The 22,927-nt window shown below is 30.5% G+C and overlaps 1 long non-coding RNA gene across 1 annotated transcript; it reads right to left on the bottom strand.

The window, feature by feature from the left end:
• Positions 1-362: 362 nt before the first annotated feature.
• Positions 363-2,574, bottom strand: LOC139877607 (uncharacterized). The gene is made up of 3 exons (XR_011768692.1): positions 2,293-2,574; positions 1,334-1,422; positions 363-823 (listed from the first exon to the last, which is right to left on the bottom strand). It is a non-coding gene; the product is annotated as an uncharacterized lncRNA (long non-coding RNA).
• Between the last annotated feature and the right edge of the window lie 20,353 nt (positions 2,575-22,927).

Below are 22,927 nucleotides of genomic sequence, written 5' to 3'. Positions count from 1 at the left end.
CTACAATACATTAAGATATTGGATTCCCTTTTGTATGGGGTCGAGGATGAGTTGAATTGAGGGGCCGATGTACAAGATCAGACGTTTATAAATGGTAGATTAGTGGCCAACATGTATGATCAATATGGGTGACAAATTTTTTATTTTTTATTTTTTTTTTTAGAACGAACAAAGGCCACTCTACCTAATATTAGTAATATATGTTGCTATTTAAGGTTTTAACCTGAAATTTCTTGTTAGAATATAGGAACATACCACCAAGCTATCTTTGAATGGTTATGGATACAAAGTGACAAATTATTTTTCAAAAATCTATTAGGAATGTCGAGTGAACCCATTAGCTATGGATACAAAGTGACTATTTATTATGTTACTATGATGTAAAGTATGGACAAAACTAGAACGAACGTACTAATTTATCTTGATATGAATTTGTCTATACACTATTTATGCAATGAATGTAGTAAGACATGTCGAGACTGAAGATGATAAGTAGATATTTTTCGACAAATGGTGGTAAGCAAAAACTTTTGACAAGCTGACCAGGTTCAAGTCTAGACTCAATAATATAACCTAACAACTACTAGGTCGAAGTCCAGACTCACTAATGCATCTAAACAACTATTAGTTAGACACACTAATGCAAGACCTGGTTCGCTAAGACCACCGCTCTGATACCACCTGTAGTGACCCGTCCTAATCTACCTGGACGAAGTCTTCATCAGATGGTCCCATTGCGAGGTTCTGACCTCTATATACCATGAACGACTCCATGTACTATCTTTAAAATGAGCAAATGCATAGCGGAAGGTTTCTTTCATACCTGAGAATAAACATGCTTTAAAGTGTCAACCAAAAGGTTGGTGAGTTCATTAGTTTAACATAAATAATCATTTCTATCATTTTAATAGACCACAAGATTTCATATTTCCATTTCTCATAAACATACGTCCCATGCATAGAGACAAAATATCATTCGTATGGATTGAACACCTGGTAACCGACATTCACAATATGTATATAAGAATATCCCCATCATTCCGGGATCCTCCTTCGGATATGATATAAATTTCGAAGTACTAAAGCATCCGGTACTTTGGATGGGGCTTGTTGGGCCCGATAGATCTATCTTTAGGATTCGCGTCAATTAGGGTTTCTGTTCCCTAATTCTTAGATTACCAGACTTAATAAAAAAGGGGCATATTCGATTTCGATAATTCAACCATAGAATGCAGTTTCACGTACTTGTGTCTATTTCGTAAAACATTTATAAAAATTATGCATATATTCTCAGCCCAAAAATATAAAGGGTAAAAAGGCAAATGAAACTCACCATACTGCATTTTGTAGTAAAAATACATATGACGACATTAAACAACTGAACAATGCAAGGTTGGCCTCGGATTCACGAACCTATATCAACTGTATATATATTAACACATATAATTGTAATCGAACAAATTTATATATTATTAAAAAATATTAATATAGTTATGTTATATTTATTCCTGAACAATCATGCATGAACGTGTTTTAAGCGTTATAACTATAACGACTACTACAACTTTTCAAAATCATAATATCAGTTTTAATCTAATATGTTATTTATAAAAATAATATAAATATAAATATAATAAGGAGTAACTAGAATTAGGTGGTGATATATATATATATATATATATATATATATATATATATATATATATATATATGAAAAACTTTATAATCAATTTGTAAAAGTTGACATAGTCAAGATGCTTAAAGCGTAAATATCATATCATCTCCATATTTTTCAATTCGATAAACATAAAACATAAAGTGACTATGTTTTATTATATTTTATCTTTTGTTTCATCCATTCAATTTCTCTGATTAAGATTATTACAGAATTTGATATTTTCTTTTCATTCATATTATAATGCAAGTCATAAATAATGATCATTATCAAATATAATAAATAAGTATGAAAGTATCTTAGTAATTATATAATGTCACTAGTTATATAAACTTGCATATTTATTTTGTAATCTTTATCATAATTGAGGGACTGAATACATAAATACTTTAAACATCATCATCTTTATCAAACGTAAATTGAAAAGAAACATAGTATTCATCTTCTTCCTTTTTGTTCATTTGATTCTTTCAACTTCTACCTATTTTATTTATAAGTGACTAATTAATAGTTCATATAACTAAAGCAAACTATGTTATATATATATATGTTTAAATATTAGTTAGTAGTTATAATATATAAAGTATAAATTTATAACTTAGAGTTTTGGTTGGTACCTTTGGAGTAATTAAATGAAAAAGGGATCGGGTGAGGGTGGTGAAGGTGGCCAAACAGCAACAGCGAAGAGGAGCAGCAATCATGGGGTGTTCGAGTTTCGATGGTTTGGTATTTTCTTGAACGGAAACATGAAGGAATGGTTCAAACGGTTATGGTGATCGATGATTCTAGTTCATGGTGATGGTGTGTTTACAAGGTGGTGATTTGGTGATGTTATGGTGAAGGAAATGAGGGATTAAGAAGAAGAGATCGGTTTATCTATATGTGTATCTCTATCTCTCTGTATCTATATATGATATGTATACATATAATACCTTTAGAAATAGACATTAGTTAGGATAGTTTATAATTGAGTAAGATAAAGATTAGTTTATAATTGAGTAAGGTAAAGATACAGTAGCAGTTTGTAATAATAACATTCAATCATGATTTGGTGTTGTTTTGTAGTGCTCAACTTAATCGACAAGAATATCCAATTATAACAAGAAGACATAAGAGAAGTTTAAATCTAATAGGGCTGCGTAATGGATTCCATAATATTTATCTGATATTTTGAGTAGTAATTTATAAATAATAATACTTTCAACATTATTAATAATAAAAATAACAATAATAATATCAATAATAAATTTAATGATATTTATAATTAATGATAATAATAATAATAATAATAATAATAATAATAATAATAATAATAATAATAATAATAATAATAATAATAATAATATTAATATTAATGATAATAAAAATAAGTCGTATTATAATAATAACAGTAATTACAGTAATTTTTAATAATTTTAGTAATAATAATACTAATAATAATAATAATTAAAATCTTCTACTAGTTATATTAATAGAGATATTAATAATGATAATAATAATATTAGTAATAATAATATTATAGCAACTTAAATATATTAAATATTAAATATTATATCTATATCTTATATAGTAATATTATTTTGATTTATGATTCAAGTTATTATATATATATATATATATATATATATATATATATATATATATATATATATACATCTAATTATAAATAGTTGTTCGTGAATCGTTGGGAAAAGTCGAAGATTAATTGAATATATTAAACACAGTTCAAACTTTTTGAGACTCAATATTACAGACTCTGCTTATCGTGTCATAATCAAATAAAGATTAAGTTTATATTTGATCGGAAATTCCTGGGTCATCACAACTAATCCGTAAGCATAACATGCTTCTTTATGTTGCATGTTAGCCGCTTTTTATAAATCACGAAGTCCAATATTCGGATATATTGAGTCAAAATAATTTCTTAACCCATTGCGTAAAATAGCACTTGGGTTCCCCGCAATATATGTGTCAAAGTAAACACATCGTAACTTATGGATTTCCCAATGTGATATCCCCCATCTTTCGAACGAAAGCCTTTTATAAACCAAGGCATTCTTGGAACGTTCTTCGAATGTCTTACAAACTGATCTCGCCTTAAATAGTTATGCCGAAGAATGCTGACCGACTCTAGACAAGATTTCATCAATCATGTCTCCGGGTAGGTCTCTTAAAATATTGGGTTGTCTATCCATTTTGTGTTTTTATACTGTAAAATAGACAAGAGTTAGATTCATAAAAAAAATACTTATTAATACAAGCAATTTTTACATATATCATAAAGCATAAGCACACTATATTACATATATTACACCACACGAATACAACTATCTTATTCCGACTCGCTTGTTTCTTCTTCTTCGGTTTTGGTTCGTTTTGCCAAGTTTCTAGGGATATATGATGTTCCCCTAATACGAGCCGTAATTTTCCACATTGGTTTAGAAAAACCTGGTGGTTTAGAGGTTCCCGGGTCATTGTTACAACTTAAGGACTTCGGGGGTTGACGATACATATAAAGTTCATCGGGGTTTGGAATTAGATTTCTCTATTTTTATGCCCTTTCCCTTATTATTTTCTTTTGCCTTTTTAAATTCAGTTGGGGTAATTTCTATAACATCATCGGAATTCTCGTCGGAATCCGATTCATCGGAGAATTGGTAATCCTCCCAATATTTTGCTTCTTTGGCGGAAACACCATTGACCATAATTAACCTTGGTCGGTTGGTTGAGGATTTTCTTTCACTTAACCGTTTTATTATTTCCCCCACTGGTTCTATTTCTTCATCCGGTTTCGATTCTTCTTCCGGTTCCGACGCTTCTTCCGGTTCCTCTTCGGGAACTTGTGAATCAGTCCACGAATCATTCTAATTTACATTTGACTCTTCATTATTATTAGGTGAGTCAATGGGACTTGTTCTAGAGGTAGATATCTATCACATAATATCAAACACGTTAAGAGATTAATATATCACATAATATTCATATGTTAAAAATATATAGTTTCCAACAAAAATGTTAAGCAATCATTTTTAAAGAAAACACGGTCGAAGTCCAGAATCACTAATGCATCCTAACAAACTCGATAAGACACACTAATGCAAATTTTCTGGTTCTCTAAGACCAACGCTCTGATACCAACTGAAATGTCCCGTTCTTATTGATTAAAAACGTTCCATATTAATTGATTTCGTTGCGAGGTTTTGACCTCTATATGAGACATTTTTCAAAGACTGCATTCATTTTAAAACAAACCATAACCTTTATTTCATCAATAAAGGTTTAAAAAGCTTTACGTAGATTATCAAATAATGATAATCTAAAATATCCTGTTTACACACGACCATTACATAATGGTTTACAATACAAATATGTTACAACAAAATAAGTTTCTTGAATGCAGTTTTTACACAATATCATACAAGCATGGACTCCAAATCTCGTCCTTATTTAAGTATGCGACAGCGGAAGCTCTTAATAATCACCTGAGAATAAACAAGCTTAAAACGTCAACAAAAATGTTGGTGAGTTATAGGTTTAACCTATATATATCAAATCATAATAATAGACCACAAGATTTCATATTTCAATACACATCCCATACATAGAGATAAAAATCATTCATATGGTGAACACCTGGTAACCGACATTAACAAGATGCATATATAAGAATATCCCCATCATTCCGGGACACCCTTCGGATATGATATAAATTTCGAAGTACTAAAGCATCCGGTACTTTGGATGGGGCTTGTTGGGGCCGATAGATCTATCTTTAGGATTCGCGTCAATTAAGGTGTCTGTTCCCTAATTCTTAGATTACCAGACTTAATAAAAAGGGGCATATTCGATTTCGATAATTCAACCATAGAATGTAGTTTCACGTACTTGTGTCTATTTTGTAAATCATTTATAAAACCTGCATGTATTCTCATCCCAAAAATATTAGATTTTAAAAGTGAGACTATAACTCACTTTCACAGATTTTTACTTCGTCGGGAAGTAAGACTTGGCCACTGGTTGATTCACGAACCTATAACAATATATACATATATATCAAAGTATGTTCAAAATATATTTACAACACTTTTAATATATTTTGATGTTTTAAGTTTATTAAGTCAGCTGTCCTCGTTAGTAACCTACAACTAGTTGTCCACAGTTAGATGTACAGAAATAAATCGATAAATATTATCTTGAATCAATCCACGACCAAGTGTATACGTATCTCAGTATTGATCACAACTCAAACTATATATATTTTGGAATCAACCTCAACCCTGTATAGCTAACTCCAACATTCACATATAGAGTGTCTATGGTTGTTCCGAAATATATATAGATGTGTCGACATGATAGGTCGAAACATTGTATACGTGTCTATGGTATCTCAAGATTACATAATATACAATACAAGTTGATTAAGTTATGGTTGGAATAGATTTGTTACCAATTTTCACGTAGCTAAAATGAGAAAAATTATCCAATCTTGTTTTACCCATAACTTCTTCATTTTAAATCCGTTTTGAGTGAATCAAATTGCTATGGTTTCATATTGAACTCTATTTTATGAATCTAAACAGAAAAAGTATAGGTTTATAGTCGGAAAAATAAGTTACAAGTCGTTTTTGTAAAGGTAGTCATTTCAGTCGAAAGAACGACGTCTAGATGACCATTTTAGAAAACATACTTCCACTTTGAGTTTAACCATAATTTTTGGATATAGTTTCATGTTCATAATAAAAATCATTTTCTAAGAATAACAACTTTTAAATCAAAGTTTATCATAGTTTTTAATTAACTAACCCAAAACAGCCCGCGGTGTTACTACGACGGCGTAAATCCGGTTTTACGGTGTTTTTCGTGTTTTCAGGTTTTAAATCATTAAGTTAGCATATCATACAGATATAGAACATGTGTTTAGTTTATTTTAAAAGTCAAGTTAGAAGGATTAACTTTTGTTTGCGAACAAGTTTAGAATTAACTAAACTATGTTCTAGTGATTACAAGTTTAAACCTTCGAATAAGATAGCTTTATATGTATGAATCGAATGATGTTATGAACATCATTACTACCTTAAGTTCCTTGGATAAACCTACTGGAAAAGAGAAAAATGGATCTAGCTTCAATGGATCCTTGGATGGCTCGAAGTTCTTGAAGCAGAATCATGACACGAAAACAAGTTCAAGTAAGATCATCACTTGAAATAAGATTGTTATAGTTATAGAAATTGAACCAAAGTTAGAATATGATTATTACCTTGTATTAGAATGATAACCTACTATAAGAAACAAAGATTTCTTGAGGTTGGATGATCACCTTACAAGATTGGAAGTGAGCTAGCAAACTTGAATGTATTCTTGATTTTATGAAACTAGAACTTTTGGAATTTATGAAGAACACTTAGAACTTGAAGATAGAACTTGAGAGAGATCAATTAGATGAAGAAAATTGAAGAATGAAAGTGTTTGTAGGTGTTTTTAGTCGTTGGTGTATGGATTAGATATAAAGGATATGTAATTTTGTTTTCATGTAAATAAGTCATGAATGATTACTCATATTTTTGTAATTTTATGAGATATTTCATGCTAGTTGCCAAATGATGGTTCCCACATGTGTTAGGTGACTCACATGGGCTGCTAAGAGCTGATCATTAGAGTGTATATACCAATAGTACATACATCTAAAAGCTGTGTATTGTACGAGTACGAATACGGGTGCATACGAGTAGAATTGTTGATGAAACTGAACGAGGATGTAATTGTAAGCATTTTTGTTAAGTAGAAGTATTTTGATAAGTGTCTTGAAGTCTTTCAAAAGTGTATGAATACATATTAAAACACTACATGTATATACATTTTAACTGAGTCGTTAAGTCATCGTTAGTCGTTACATGTAAATGTTGTTTTGAAACCTTTAGGTTAACGATCTTGTTAAATGTTGTTAACCCAATGTTTATAATATCAAAATAGATTTTAAATTATTATATTATCATGATATTATGATGTACGAATATCTCTTAATATGATATATATACATTAAATGTCGTTACAACGATAATCGTTACATATATGTCTCGTTTCAAAATCATTAAGTTAGTAGTCTTGTTTTTACATATGTAGTTCATTGTTAATATACTTAATGATATGTTTACTTATCATAATATCATGTTAACTATATATATAACCATATATATGTCATCATATAGTTTTTACAAGTTTTAACGTTCGTGAATAACTGGTCAACTTGGGTGGTCAATTGTCTATATGAAACATATTTCAATTAATCAAGTCTTAACAAGTTTGATTGCTTAACATGTTGGAAACATTTAATCATGTAAATATCAATATCAATTAATATATATAAACATGGAAAAGTTCGGGTCACTACATATACACTCCAATGATCAGCTCTTAACAGTCCATGTGAGTTACCTAACCATGTGGGAACCATCATTTAACATCTAGCATAAAATATCTCACAAAATAACAAACTAATGGAGCCTATATGATGTAGCAAAGTTCACGTGAATGAGGAGTAAACAAACACTTTTATTTTGCAACTTACATGCATCAAACTACTCTCTCTAAAGTGTTATTCCATTGTTATAAGTGTTATTCATCATATTCATCAAAATCTAGCTCAATCTAGTTCATAAATCCATACATAAACCAAGTTATAAAACAACTACTCAAGAACACACCAACAACACTTCCAAGTTTGCTAGCTTACTTTCAATCTTGCAAATCCACTTTGAGTGATCATCCAATCTCAAGAAATCTTTCTTATTTACAGTAAGATATCTTTCTAATACAAGGTAATACTCATATTCAAACTTTGATTCAATTTCTATAACTTCAACAGTATTATTTCAAGTGGAAATCTTACTTGAACTTGTTTTCGTGTCATGATTCTACTTCAAGAACTTTCAAGCCATACAAGGATCCTTTGAAGCTAGATATATTTTCTCATTTCCAGTAGGTTTATCCACAAAACCTGAGGTAGTAATGATGTTCATAACATCATTCGATTTATATATATGAAACTATCTTATTCGAAGGTTTAAACTTCTAATCACTAGAACATAGTTTAGTTAATTCTAAACTTGTTCGCAAACAAAAGTTAATCCTTCTAACTTGACTTTTAAAATCAACTAAACACATGTTCTATATCTATATTATATGCTAACTTAATGATTTAAAACCAGAAAACACGAAAAACAACGTAAAATCGGATATACGCCGTCGTAGTACCACCGCGAGCTGTTTTGGGTTAGTTAATTAAAAACTATGATAAAATTTGATTTAAAATTTGTTCTTCTGGGAAAATCATTTTTCTTATGAACATGAAACTATATCCAAAAATCATGGTTAAACTCAAAGTGGAAGTATGTTTCCAAAATGGTCATCTAGACGTCGTTCTTTCGACTGAAATGACTACCTTTACAAAAACAACTTGTAATCTGTATTTATGACTATAAACTTATAATTTTTCTATTTAGATTCATAAACTTAAGTTCAATATGAAACCATAGCAAATTTAATCACTCAAAACGGATTTAAAACGAAGTAGTTATGGGTAAAACAAGATTGGATAATTTTTCTTATTGTAGCTACGTGAAAATTGGTAACAAATCTATATTAATCATATCCTAGCTAACTCATATTGTATTATACGTGTATTCTAATATATTATGTAATCTTGGGATACCATAGACATGAATATAATGTTTTGACATATCATATCGACCCATATATATATATATATATATATATATTTCGGAACAACCATAGACACTCTATATGCAGTAATGTTGGAGTTAGCTATACAGGGTTGAGGTTGATTCCAAAATATTATATATACTTTGAGTTGTGATCTAGCCTGAGGCTTGTATACACGAGGTCGTGGATTGATTCAAGATAATATAGGTTACTAACGAGGACAGCTGACTTAATAAACCTAAAATAGAAAAATGTATTAAAAATGTTGTAAATATATTTTGAACATACTTTGATATATATGTACATATTTGTTATAGGTTCGTGAATCGACCAGTGGCCAAGTCTTACTTCCCAATGAAGTAAAAATCTGTGAAAGTGAGTTTCATTTACCTTTTTACCCTTTATATTTTTGGGCTGAGAATACATGCGCAATTTTTATAAATGTTTTACGAAATAGACACAAGTAATTGAAACTACATTATATGGGTGAATGATCGAAGCCGAATATGCCCCTTTTGCTTGGTAACCTAAGAATTAGTAAATCGATCTATTAATTAATGCGAATCCTAAAGATAGATCTATTGGGCCCAACGAGCCCCATCCAAAGTACCGGATGCTTTAGTACTTCGAATTCATCATATCCGAAGGGAGTCCCGGAATGATAGGGGATATTCTACATGCATCTTGTTAAGGTCGGTTACCAGGTGTTCACAATATGAATGATTTTTATCTCTATGTATGAGATGTTTATGAAAATTTGAAATCTTGTGGTCTATTATTACCATTTGATAAATATATAGGTTAAACCTATAACTTGTGAAGACCCGTCCTAATCCATCCGGACGAAGTCCATATCGATTATAAACGTTTCACAACAGTTGATTACATCGCGAGGTACTTGACCTCTATATGATACATTTTACAAACATTGCATTCGTTTTTGAAAAGACAATCTTTCATTATATTGAAAGTTAACGGTATGCATACCATTTCATAATATATCTAACTATAGTTGACTTAATAATAATCTTGATGAACTCAACGACTCGAATGCAACGTCTTTTGAAATATGTCATGAATGACTCCAAGTAATATCTCTAAGGTGAGCAAATGCACAGCGGAAGATTTCTTTCATACCTGAGAATAAACATGCTTTCAAATGTCAACCAAAAGGTTGGTGAGTTCATTAGTTTAACATAAATAATCATTTCATAATTTTAATAGACCACAAGGTTTCATACTTCCATTTCTCGTAAACATACGTCCCATGCATAGAGACAAAAATATCATTCATATGGATTGAACACCTGGTAACCGACCTTAACAATATGCAATTAAGAATATCCCCATCATTCCGGGATCCTCCTTCGGACATGATATAATTTCGAAGTACTAAAGCATCCGGTACTTTGGATGGGGCTTGTTGGGCCCGATAGATCTATCTTTAGAGTTCGCGTCAATTAGGGTTTCTGTTCCCTAATTCTTAGATTACCAGACTATATAAAAAGGGGCATATTCGATTTCGATCATTCAACCATATAATGTAGTTTCGATTACTTGTATCTATTTCGTAAAACATTTATAAAAACAGCGCATGTATTCTCAGTCCCAAAATATATATTGCGAAAGCATTTAAAAAAAAAGGGATTAATGAAACTCACGCATATAAATATTGTAAAACAGTTATTAAAACAGTGCATGTATTCTCAGTCCTAAAAATATAAAGAGTAAAAGGGATCAAATGAAACTCACCTAATGTATTTTGTAGTAAAAATACATTGAACGACATTGAACAAGTATAGGGTTGGCCTCGGATTCACGAACCTATATCATTTATGTATATATTAACACATATAATTCTAATCGGACAAATTTACATATTTATTGCTGATATACATTATATGTTTCATTCATTAATTAATTAAATATATTTATTTTAAATATTCTAATTAAATACTAAAAATATCAATATAGATGTTATATGTAAATTATAATACCAAAATAATGTTAATAATAATAATAATAATAATAATAATAATAATAATAATAATAATAAAAAAAAAAAAAATGATGATAATAATTAGGTAACTACCTCATTAAGCTTTTAAAAAAAAAATTTCAGACACGAGCCGGGCTCGAACCCGCGACCTCCCGTTCAACAGACACATGCCCAACCACTTCTCCGTTAGTTTATTTCTGAATTAACCCGCACGATTATATACTTAATATGTATCAATCTGTTATCCCTTAACTATGATTTTAACAACCTCGTTCATCATCCTCACTAAATGATTTCCATCTCTTTCATCGATTATTACTATCATTAACATTATAACCTTTACCTCATCATCATTCATATCCTATAACATCATCACCATGCATATGTAAATTTGAAACCCAACATTTTGTGATAACCGAATAGCTGTAATTAAACATGAGGTTTATGGATTCACAATATGGCCCAAGTTGAATTAAAGTATTCCAAGTTAAATCAAATGGCCGTCCAAAAATTTATCATCATCAATCATCATCATGTTACTAATATTATATCATATACCATCACCTAATTCCCATATCATCATCTTTACTTCATAATAAAAATAAAAGCACCTTACTAAAAGTAATATGGTATGCCATCTTGTCCCACCTGTCTAACCTTTAAAAAAATTAATGATGCATTATATAGTAATCCTATATTCTGATCGATTAACTACTAGTTCAAGTGGGATTCGGCTGTTACCAGAACAACAACATCTATCACCATTCATAATCATTTTCTTAATTACTAATACTATCATCATATGTTACGGACCATTTTAGTAGTCCTTAACTTACGGTCCAACTAGGGAATTAAATGAGTTTTTCTTGTGCTTTAACAGTCACCAACGAAATCTCAATTAAGAAAGAAAAGTGATAGCACAAATTCTTAAGTGGGGTTTGGCAATTTGGAGAGTGTCGACCATTAATTGGAAGTTAATTCCACTTGCAACCTTTTCTAATGATAATTCATATTCTTCAAAGGATAATCATCATTACACGTGGGGTATCAAAGAATATATATGGCTGTATCACGATGAAAACAACGGTGGTGGCGGTTCAAAAGATAACGAAGTAGAATAAGGTTCGCTTGATGAATGAGTACTTGTAGGGTTCGGTTTCCTTTGTTAATAAACAATTCCCATTCATTTCTTCTTTAAGTATCCAAGTGGAGATATTTAATAAGGGTTATCGGTTTTTAAAGAAAAAGAAAAGGATTGCACGATAGAATTTGTAAACAAGTGGGTGTTGGCATGCACTTTACCTAAAGCAATAACAATTACCTTTAATCATAGCAAGTTGGCTTTTCTTTTTAATGATGTTGTCGATTACCACACAAAAGAATATAGATATAAGTCGTTACGGTTTTGAGGGTTTTTGTTTTACAAGGTGGTAGTGTCGTTTACGATTTCAACCCAACAACACTCTTATTGCAGCAGCCGGTGATGATCAAATATATTTAAATGGTTTTAACGATTAGTATTGGCTAGGGTGATCGAAGGTTGTGAGGAGAAAAAGAAGGAGGTGAAGTTGAGATGTGGGTTTCAAAGGTGATGGTTTGTGAGGTACCTTGGATGTTTGAAAGAAGCAACAACAAAGGCTGAAATTGTAACAGAAAAGAAGTTGCAGCAGTTGCACTTCGTTGGTGGTTGATTGAACATGAAATAGAAGGTAGAGTTGATAGTTGTATGTGTGTGGTTATGGTGGTTGAATGTGTTAATAATACTGAGTAATTCATTTGTTTTATTGTAGGTTAAATTGATAACCAAAAATCAATCAGGTACAGAGATAATAAAGCAGATTATAACAGATTTTGTTTGCTTGTGGAGATGAAAGGAATCGTTCGTACAAATAATACAACGACTTTAAACAATATATCTTTGTAATTATATTGATAGAATTTGATTCCTCACTCATTTGTATTTGGTAAGAATTTTAGGGAATAAAACAAAAGGTTGAGAGTGATTCCTAACAGCATTTGTACACTTCCTAATTATTTTCCATAACTAAATTAGTATTAAATGTTAATAAGGATATTAAAAATATAATTCTAATAATAATCATTATATTAATAATAATGTTGATGATAACTAAAAAAAAAATTGACATGGATCAATATTTACTACTAAGTATATTAATAATAGTAACGATAATATTAGTAATGATTATAACAATTTAAATGTATCATATTTCATATTTATATAATAATATTAATAATACTATTAATACTGATATAAATCTATATTTTAATGCAAGTAATAATAATATTATATTTTATCTTGTAAGTAAATTTAATTTGTTGATATTCTATATTATCAAAGTATGTAATATTTAATAACATTTAATATACATACTAACACATTTTGATTAGTTAATATTTATATATTTTATTTATATTGTAATATACATATAATATTAGTTAAGTTTAGAATCCATATATGTATATATATATTCATGTTAATAACAACTTAATTATTCTGTTTATTATTTTAAATGATTAAATTGTATTTTTGTATATATACTTTTATTTATATATATGTACATTTACATTTTTTTTTTTTACTTATACCCAATTGTTCGTGAATCGTCGAGAGTAGTTAAAGGGTAAATGAATATAAGAACACAATTCAAAGTTCTTGAGATTTCAATATTACAGACTTTGCTTATCGTGTCGGAAACATATAAATATTAAAGTTTAAATTTGATCGGAAATTTCCGGGTCATCACAGTACCTACCCGTTAAAGAAATTTCGTCCCGAAATTTGAGTGAGGTCGTCATGGCTAACAATAAATATGATTTCCTGACGAATATGTGCTGATAAATAGAGTTTTATCATTATTGAAAAATTTGGATAAAACGATTTGATTACTCGAAGCGTACGAGTGAAACTATCATGAGAGAGGTCCCAACGGGCATCGTCCACCTTCGCCCAAAAACTTGCCCAAATTTTTAGCCGTTAGTAAAAAATTTCAACGGCTATCCCAACGGTCACTTTTACACTATATAAACACCAACCATATACTTCATTTTATACACACAAACATATATTTCTTTTATATTTCCACCTTTCTCAAAATCACAATCAAACACTCCTAAACTGCAAAATGTTAACACTTCCCCCAATGATTGTTTCATTCAATGTTCATTACGGAGGTGATTTCCGTAATCAAATGAAGGAATATAAGTGGGGCGATAGTATTTCGTTTGAAGATATCGACATTCGTGATGTTGGTTTACAAGATTTGCTATCCTTTCTGAAGAAAAAAGTTCCGTGTGAATTCACGTCTGTGTTCTTTTATAACGACGATTATGATGCGGATTGTAGGGCAAGTTTTCTATGTACTGATGATCAATGGTACTTTATAAAAGATACCATTGAAGATCGCGGTAAACGCATTTCTTTGTATGCGGTTCTTGAAGATGAAGAGACGTTGGGTCATCGTTACCTCGATGAATCAGTTGAAGCAGTAGTTGAAGCATCAAGAGAAATACCGATGTCTCCAGAGTACCTCACGGATGGTGAAATGACTGGTGAACGCTACTTTGCAGATGACAATTGACGACGACGAGTAGTTTGATTGTAATCTTTTAAATTTTTAATTGTCGTGATGTTTTAATTTTTAATTATTGTAATTTTCAGTGTTGTTGTCGAGTTTTATATCTTCCTTTATGTTTCGGAGCTCTTCGTCTTTTTAATCTCCTCTCGATCTCTAGTAAAACGAGTAATGGTCTAGAATTTGTAAGTATGGAGTTTCGAATGAATTTAATGTTATAATCAAGAAAGAACGTAATAGCACGATTTGATTTGTCAAATTACTAGATTCACTGAGAATAGAACTATCAAGAATATACTTTCTTGATATGTTCAGAAGTTAAGCAGAATGAAAGAGTTATGTAACATGGCACATGATGACGTTAGGATCTGTGAATCATCACGTCCCATTAGAAACTCAGCATGACTTACTGTAATATAATCACGTTGATCAAGTGTCATTATATTATACTAACTCATGCATCAGTTCCCAATATTACTTCAATAACATTCATATTTTAAGCTCGAAATTTTACAGAATATAGAAACTAACAGTTTCTATATGATGTAATACTGATAGCACGAAAAGATTAATGATTTCAGATAAGAATAGTTATAAAAATATCTCCAGAAATATGGAGGATAATTATAATGAAAGGTACGATAATATCTCAGAATATCTAAGATCAGAGGATGATAGAAACTATTGTCTGCAAGGGTTTAGAGTAATGAGCAAGTTATTCACTATAGACTTTAGCAGACATTGAATTATTTGAATTCTTTGAAGTCAAACTTATTCTTTGTGATTTATCCACGGCTTTCTTCATAATTTCGCATAATCTGCTTTTCGGTACTATATTTTCTATTGAATGTTTCCAATATATTGATACACAGGAAGCACGAAGAGGTATATAATTTCGGACGAGAATATTTATAAAAATATCCTCAGAAATATCAAAGATATTGATGATGATATTTTGGAATTTCTAAGTTCGACGGTTGATGGAGAAAGATTTTCTGCAAGATTTTAACATGACTTCGGAGCAAGATATTCTCTAAAGATTTCAACGGATCCAGAATTACCTGAATCCTTTGAATATAGGATTTGGTCCTTGTATTTGTCCTTGGTCTCCTTCATGGGTAACTCAATCTGTTTTTCAATACCCAATTTTCTATCGAGCGTTCCTAACACTCCTTTCTTTATCATCAAACCTTTGTCCGTTTAGACCATCTACCATTTTTCTGTTTCCTCTGCATTTAATGCTATGATATCTGAATCATCGGTCATTAATCCGAGGTGGTTTCAGGAGAATTGTGTTTTTAGATGATTAAACACTGATGGTAATATGATGGAATATGAAAGGTTCCCCGGTAACAATAAAAGAGTACACATATATATCAAGGTTATAATAAGGTTGTTTTGAACGAAAAGTCGAAGTTGGCTTGCTGGAGCTGTGACAAAATTTGCTACTTTGGAAAGGAATCGCAAAGTTATTTTTTTTGTTAATATATGCCAAAGGATCTGACGCGGCTACGTGTTAAACTTTTACTCAGTTGTTGTGAGTTTCTCAGGTGCATAACTAGATGCATAAATCTTTTCTTCCGTACATGAAGTGTGGTTGATTCATCATATCGTTTGAGGTGTTTTCAAGAATCATGAGAAGTTTGAACGCAGATTGTAATTGTCAAGATACAATGAGGTTTAATATGAAATCAAGTGGCAAACTTGAAGAATTGTGTAGTTTCATATGTTATAATCAATATTTTAATTCATTTTTAATTGTCCAATCTTATTAGTCCACAGTCGATAGTCCATAGTTGACAGTTCAATAATTCATATATAGTTTAATATATCATATTTGAATTAATTAATACGTGTCGTGACCCGTATACGTCTCAGACTCGATCACAACTCAAAGTATATATATTATTATAGAATCAACCTCAACCCTGTATAGAGAACTCGATCATTACTGCATATAGAGTGTCTATGGTGATTCCAAATAATATATATAGATGCGTCGATATGATATGTCAAAACCTTGTATACGTGTCCCGATATTTAAAGTGCGTAAAATAAATAACAAAAATTAAATGACGATAAATAAAGTGCGTAAAGTAAATATTAGAAATTAAATGACGATAAATAAAATTGCGAGAATATAAATTGCGATAAAATAAATTGCGATAATTAAATTGCGATAGATAAAATGTAATACGGAATTAACAGTTAGCTAGGATTTTGTTAGCGTGGTTTCTTAATAAAATTTAATATTATTAATTAGTCTGTTTCTAATCAATTTTTATTGTGTCCATTATTTCTTCATTATGCCACTTGTTGGATTCTGATAGGTCAAAATCCAAATATGAAATTGAATAAAAATGGTTATTCTGCGGTGAACGGATACGTATATCGGTGGTTGTAAGTAAGATAGTAAATGACTGTTGAATCAGATTCGAAGAATGTATAGCGTAACCTATTAATGTGAAATCTAAATATTCTTCGGATATTACCTACCAGTTAAAATATTTTCACCATTAACAGTTTGTACAAAAGAATTTTTAATTACAATCTTTATGAAAACATACTTAAATATATATTTTCTTCAGATGTAATTATAGATTTAATGAGTCGATATGATATTAAACTCATTTGATTTACCGTTTGAACAAGAATATATAATCTCTAAAACATTAGAGTTTACATAATCATCATATCGAACGAAGATAAACGATGTAGAACGTCATGTAGAACGATGATTATACTCGAGGTACAGAATGAGACTTCGAAGCTGGTGATGCGGATGTTGTTGTTGGTGGTACTAGTGCTGTTGGTGCTAAGGTTGGTGATGTTACTGGTGTTGGTGATACTGCTGGTGATTGCAAATTGTGTACCGTGCTCTCTAAAGTTAACACTCGAGCTCGGAGTTCTTTAACTTCTTCTACTAACCCTGGTTGGTTATCAGTGTGAGGTAGAGGTCGGATATCTCCTCTATTTCCGTTAATGGTAGCCTCAAGATGAAAAATTCTTGCAAAAAGGGTATAAACGGTGTTGCGAACGGGTTCGCCGGTGAGCGGGTCAAGTACTCCAAGGTTAGGTGGTAGATTCGGTTCATGATATGGAGTACCTTCTTCCCTTCTCCATAGGGTGAGTATGTCGCGAACCCACCCCCATTTTCTCCAGTAATCACGGTAGTTGATTGGTTGGTGAGCTCCTGTCACGCTATCTTCGGAGTCAGATGAACTTGGTTGGTTCGTAGAGGCCATCTTACGCGATCTCAGAAAAAAAATTTGGTATGAAAAGTTTAGTGACAGCAATTGATAGTTGGATGGTATTCTCAATGCATAATATGCATAGATATATAGTACCAGGTTCCCTTAAATTACGGAGAAATTTACGGAAGATATCAGGCAAGATCTATAGTAACAGATACACTAAGATATGAATTTTTTTGTCTATACACTATTTATGCAGTCAATGCAGTCAAACGTGTCTAGACTAAGAATGATAAGCAAGTGATTCTCTAAGAATGATAAGCAGGTAATTTTTGACACGAAATGATAAGCAAAACTTTTGACATGCAGACACGGTCGAAGTCCAGACTCACTAATGCATCCTAACGACTTATCAGTTAGACACACTAATGCAGACATGGTTCACTAAGACCACCACTCTGATACCAACTGTGAAGACCCATCCTAAACCATCCAGACGAAGTCCATATCGATTATAAACGTTTCACAACAGTTGATTACATCGCGAGGTACTTGACCTCTATATGATACATTTTACAAACATTGCATTCGTTTTTGAAAAGACAATCTTTCATTACATTGAAAGTTAACGGCATGCATACCATTTCATAATATATCTAACTATAGTTGACTTAATAATAATCTTGATGAACTCAACGACTCGAATGCAACGTCTTTTGAAATATGTCATGAATGACTCCAAGTAATATCTCTAAGGTGAGCAAATGCACAGCGGAAGATTTCTTTCATACCTGAGAATAAACATGCTTTCAAATGTCAACCAAAAGGTTGGTGAGTTCATTAGTTTAACATAAATAATCATTTCATAATTTTAATAGACCACAAGGTTTCATACTTCCATTTCTCGTAAACATACGTCCCATGCATAGAGACAAAAATATCATTCATATGGATTGAACACCTGGTAACCGACCTTAACAATATGCAATTAAGAATATCCCCATCATTCCGGGATCCTCCTTCGGACATGATATAATTTCGAAGTACTAAAGCATCCGGTACTTTGGATGGGGCTTGTTGGGCCCGATAGATCTATCTTTAGAGTTCGCGTCAATTAGGGTTTCTGTTCCCTAATTCTTAGATTACCAGTCTATATAAAAAGGGGCATATTCGATTTCGATCATTCAACCATATAATGTAGTTTCGATTACTTGTGTCTATTTCGTAAAACATTTATAAAAGCAGCGCATGTATTCTCAGTCCCAAAATATATATTGCGAAAGCATTTAAAAAAAAAAGGGATTAATGAAACTCACGCATATAAATATTGTAAAACAGTTATTAAAACAGTGCATGTATTCTCAGTCCTAAAAATATAAAGAGTAAAAGGGATCAAATGAAACTCACCTAATGTATTTTGTAGTAAAAATACATTGAACGACATTGAACAAGTATAGGGTTGGCCTCGGATTCACGAACCTATATCATTTATATATATATTAACACATATAATTCTAATCGGACAAATTTACATATTTATTGCTGATATACATTATATGTTTCATTCATTAATTAATTAAATATATTTATTTTAAATATTCTAATTAAATACTAAAAATATCAATATAGATGTTATATGTAAATTATAATACCAAAATAATGTTAATAATAATAATAATAATAATAATAATAATAATAATAATAAATAAATAAAAAAATAAAAAAAAATGATGATAATAATTAGGTAACTACCTCATTAAGCTTTTAAAAAAAAAATTTCAGACACGAGCCGGGCTCGAACCCGCGACCTCCCGTTCAACAGACACATGCCCAACCACTGCTCCGTTAGTTTATTTCTGAATTAACCCGCACGATTATATACTTAATATGTATCAATCTGTTATCCCTTAACTATGATTTTAACAACCTCGTTCATCATCCTCACTAAATGATTTCCATCTCTTTCATCGATTATTACTATCATTAACATTATAACCTTTACCACATCATCATTCATATCCTATAACATCATCACCATGCATATGTAAATTTGAAACCCAACATTTTGTGATAACCGAATAGCTGTAATTAAACATGAGGTTTATGGATTCACAATATGGCCCAAGTTGAATTAAAGTATTCCAAGTTAAATCAAATGGCCGTCCAAAAATTTATCATCATCAATCATCATCATGTTACTAATATTATATCATATACCATCACCTAATTCCCATATCATCATCTTTACTTCATAATAAAAATAAAAGCACCTTACTAAAAGTAATATGGTATGCCATCTTGTCCCACCTGTCTAACCTTTAAAAAAATTAATGATGCATTATATAGTAATCCTATATTCTGATCGATTAACTACTAGTTCAAGTGGGATTCGGCTGTTACCAGAACAACAACATCTATCACCATTCATAATCATTTTCTTAATTACTAATACTATCATCATATGTTACGGACCATTTTAGTAGTCCTTAACTTACGGTCCAACTAGGGAATTAAATGAGTTTTTCTTGTGCTTTAACAGTCACCAACGAAATCTCAATTAAGAAAGAAAAGTGATAGCACAAATTCTTAAGTGGGGTTTGGCAATTTGGAGAGTGTCGACCATTAATTGGAAGTTAATTCCACTTGCAACCTTTTCTAATGATAATTCATATTCTTCAAAGGATAATCATCATTACACGTGGGGTATCAAAGAATATATATGGCTGTATCACGATGAAAACAAAGGTGGTGGCGGTTCAAAAGATAAAGAAGTAGAATAAGGTTCGCTTGATGAATGAGTACTTGTAGGGTTCGGTTTCCTTTGTTAATAAACAATTCCCATTCATTTCTTCTTTAAGTATCCAAGTGGAGATATTTAATAAGGGTTATCTGTTTTTAAAGAAAAAGAAAAGGATTGCACGATAGAATTTGTAAACAAGTGGGTGTTGGCATGCACTTTACCTAAAGCAATAACAATTACCTTTAATCATAGCAAGTTGGCTTTTCTTTTTAATGATGTTGTCGATTACCACACAAAAGAATATAGATATAAGTCGTTACGGTTTTGAGGGTTTTTGTTTTACAAGGTGGTAGTGTCGTTTACGATTTCAACCCAACAACACTCTTATTGCAGCAGCCGGTGATGATCAAATATATTTAAATGGTTTTAACGATTAGTATTGGCTAGGGTGATCGAAGGTTGTGAGGAGAAAAAGAAGGAGGTGAAGTTGAGATGTGGGTTTCAAAGGTGATGGTTTGTGAGGTACCTTGGATGTTTGAAAGAAGCAACAACAAAGGCTGAAATTGTAACAGAAAAGAAGTTGCAGCAGTTGCACTTCGTTGGTGGTTGATTGAACATGAAATAGAAGGTAGAGTTGATAGTTGTATGTGTGTGGTTATGGTGGTTGAATGTGTTAATAATACTGAGTAATTCATTTGTTTTATTGTAGGTTAAATTGATAACCAAAAATCAATCAGGTACAGAGATAATAAAGCAGATTATAACAGATTTTGTTTGCTTGTGGAGATGAAAGGAATCGTTCGTACAAATAATACAACGACTTTAAACAATATATCTTTGTAATTATATTGATAGAATTTGATTCCTCACTCATTTGTATTTGGTAAGAATTTTAGGGAATAAAACAAAAGGTTGAGAGTGATTCCTAATAGCATTTGTACACTTCCTAATTATTTTCCATAACTAAATTAGTATTAAATGTTAATAAGGATATTAAAAATATAATTCTAATAATAATCATTATATTAATAATAATGTTGATGATAACTAAAAAAAAAATTGACATGGATCAATATTTACTACTAAGTATATTAATAATAGTAACGATAATATTAGTAATGATTATAACAATTTAAATGTATCATATTTCATATTTATATAATAATATTAATAATACTATTAATACTGATATAAATCTATATTTTAATGCAAGTAATAATAATATTATATTTTATCTTGTAAGTAAATTTAATTTGTTGATATTCTATATTATCAAAGTATGTAATATTTAATAACATTTAATATACATACTAACACATTTTGATTAGTTAATATTTATATATTTTATTTATATTGTAATATACATATAATATTAGTTAAGTTTAGAATCCATATATGTATATATATATTCATGTTAATAACAACTTAATTATTCTGTTTATTATTTTAAATGATTAAATTGTATTTTTGTATATATACTTTTATTTATATATATGTACATTTACATTTTTTTTTTTTACTTATACCCAATTGTTCGTGAATCGTCGAGAGTCGTTAAAGGGTAAATGAATATAAGAACACAATTCAAAGTTCTTGAGATTTCAATATTACAGACTTTGCTTATCGTGTCGGAAACATATAAATATTAAAGTTTAAATTTGATCGGAAATTTCCGGGTCATCACATAACTCACCAATATTTTTGTTGACGTTTAAAGCATGTTTATTCTCAGGTGATTATTAAGAGCTTCCACTGTTGCATGCGAAAATATGGACAAGATATGGTGTCAGCATGCTTGTATAATATTGTTTAAAACTACATTCGAGATTTACTTTGTTGTAACATATTAATATTGTAAACCAATATGTATTGGTAGTGTGTAAGTATGATATTTTAGACTATCATTTCTGGATAATCTAGGTGATGAAATTTTTAACCTTGTCTATAAAATAAAGGTTATGGTTTCTTTTAAAAACGAATGCAGTCTTTGAAAAACGTCTCATATAG

The sequence above is a fragment of the Rutidosis leptorrhynchoides genome, chromosome 11, assembly GCF_046630445.1.
Source record: "Rutidosis leptorrhynchoides isolate AG116_Rl617_1_P2 chromosome 11, CSIRO_AGI_Rlap_v1, whole genome shotgun sequence".
Lineage (NCBI taxonomy): Eukaryota > Viridiplantae > Streptophyta > Magnoliopsida > Asterales > Asteraceae > Rutidosis > Rutidosis leptorrhynchoides.
This window is presented reverse-complemented; position numbering and strand designations above follow the sequence as displayed.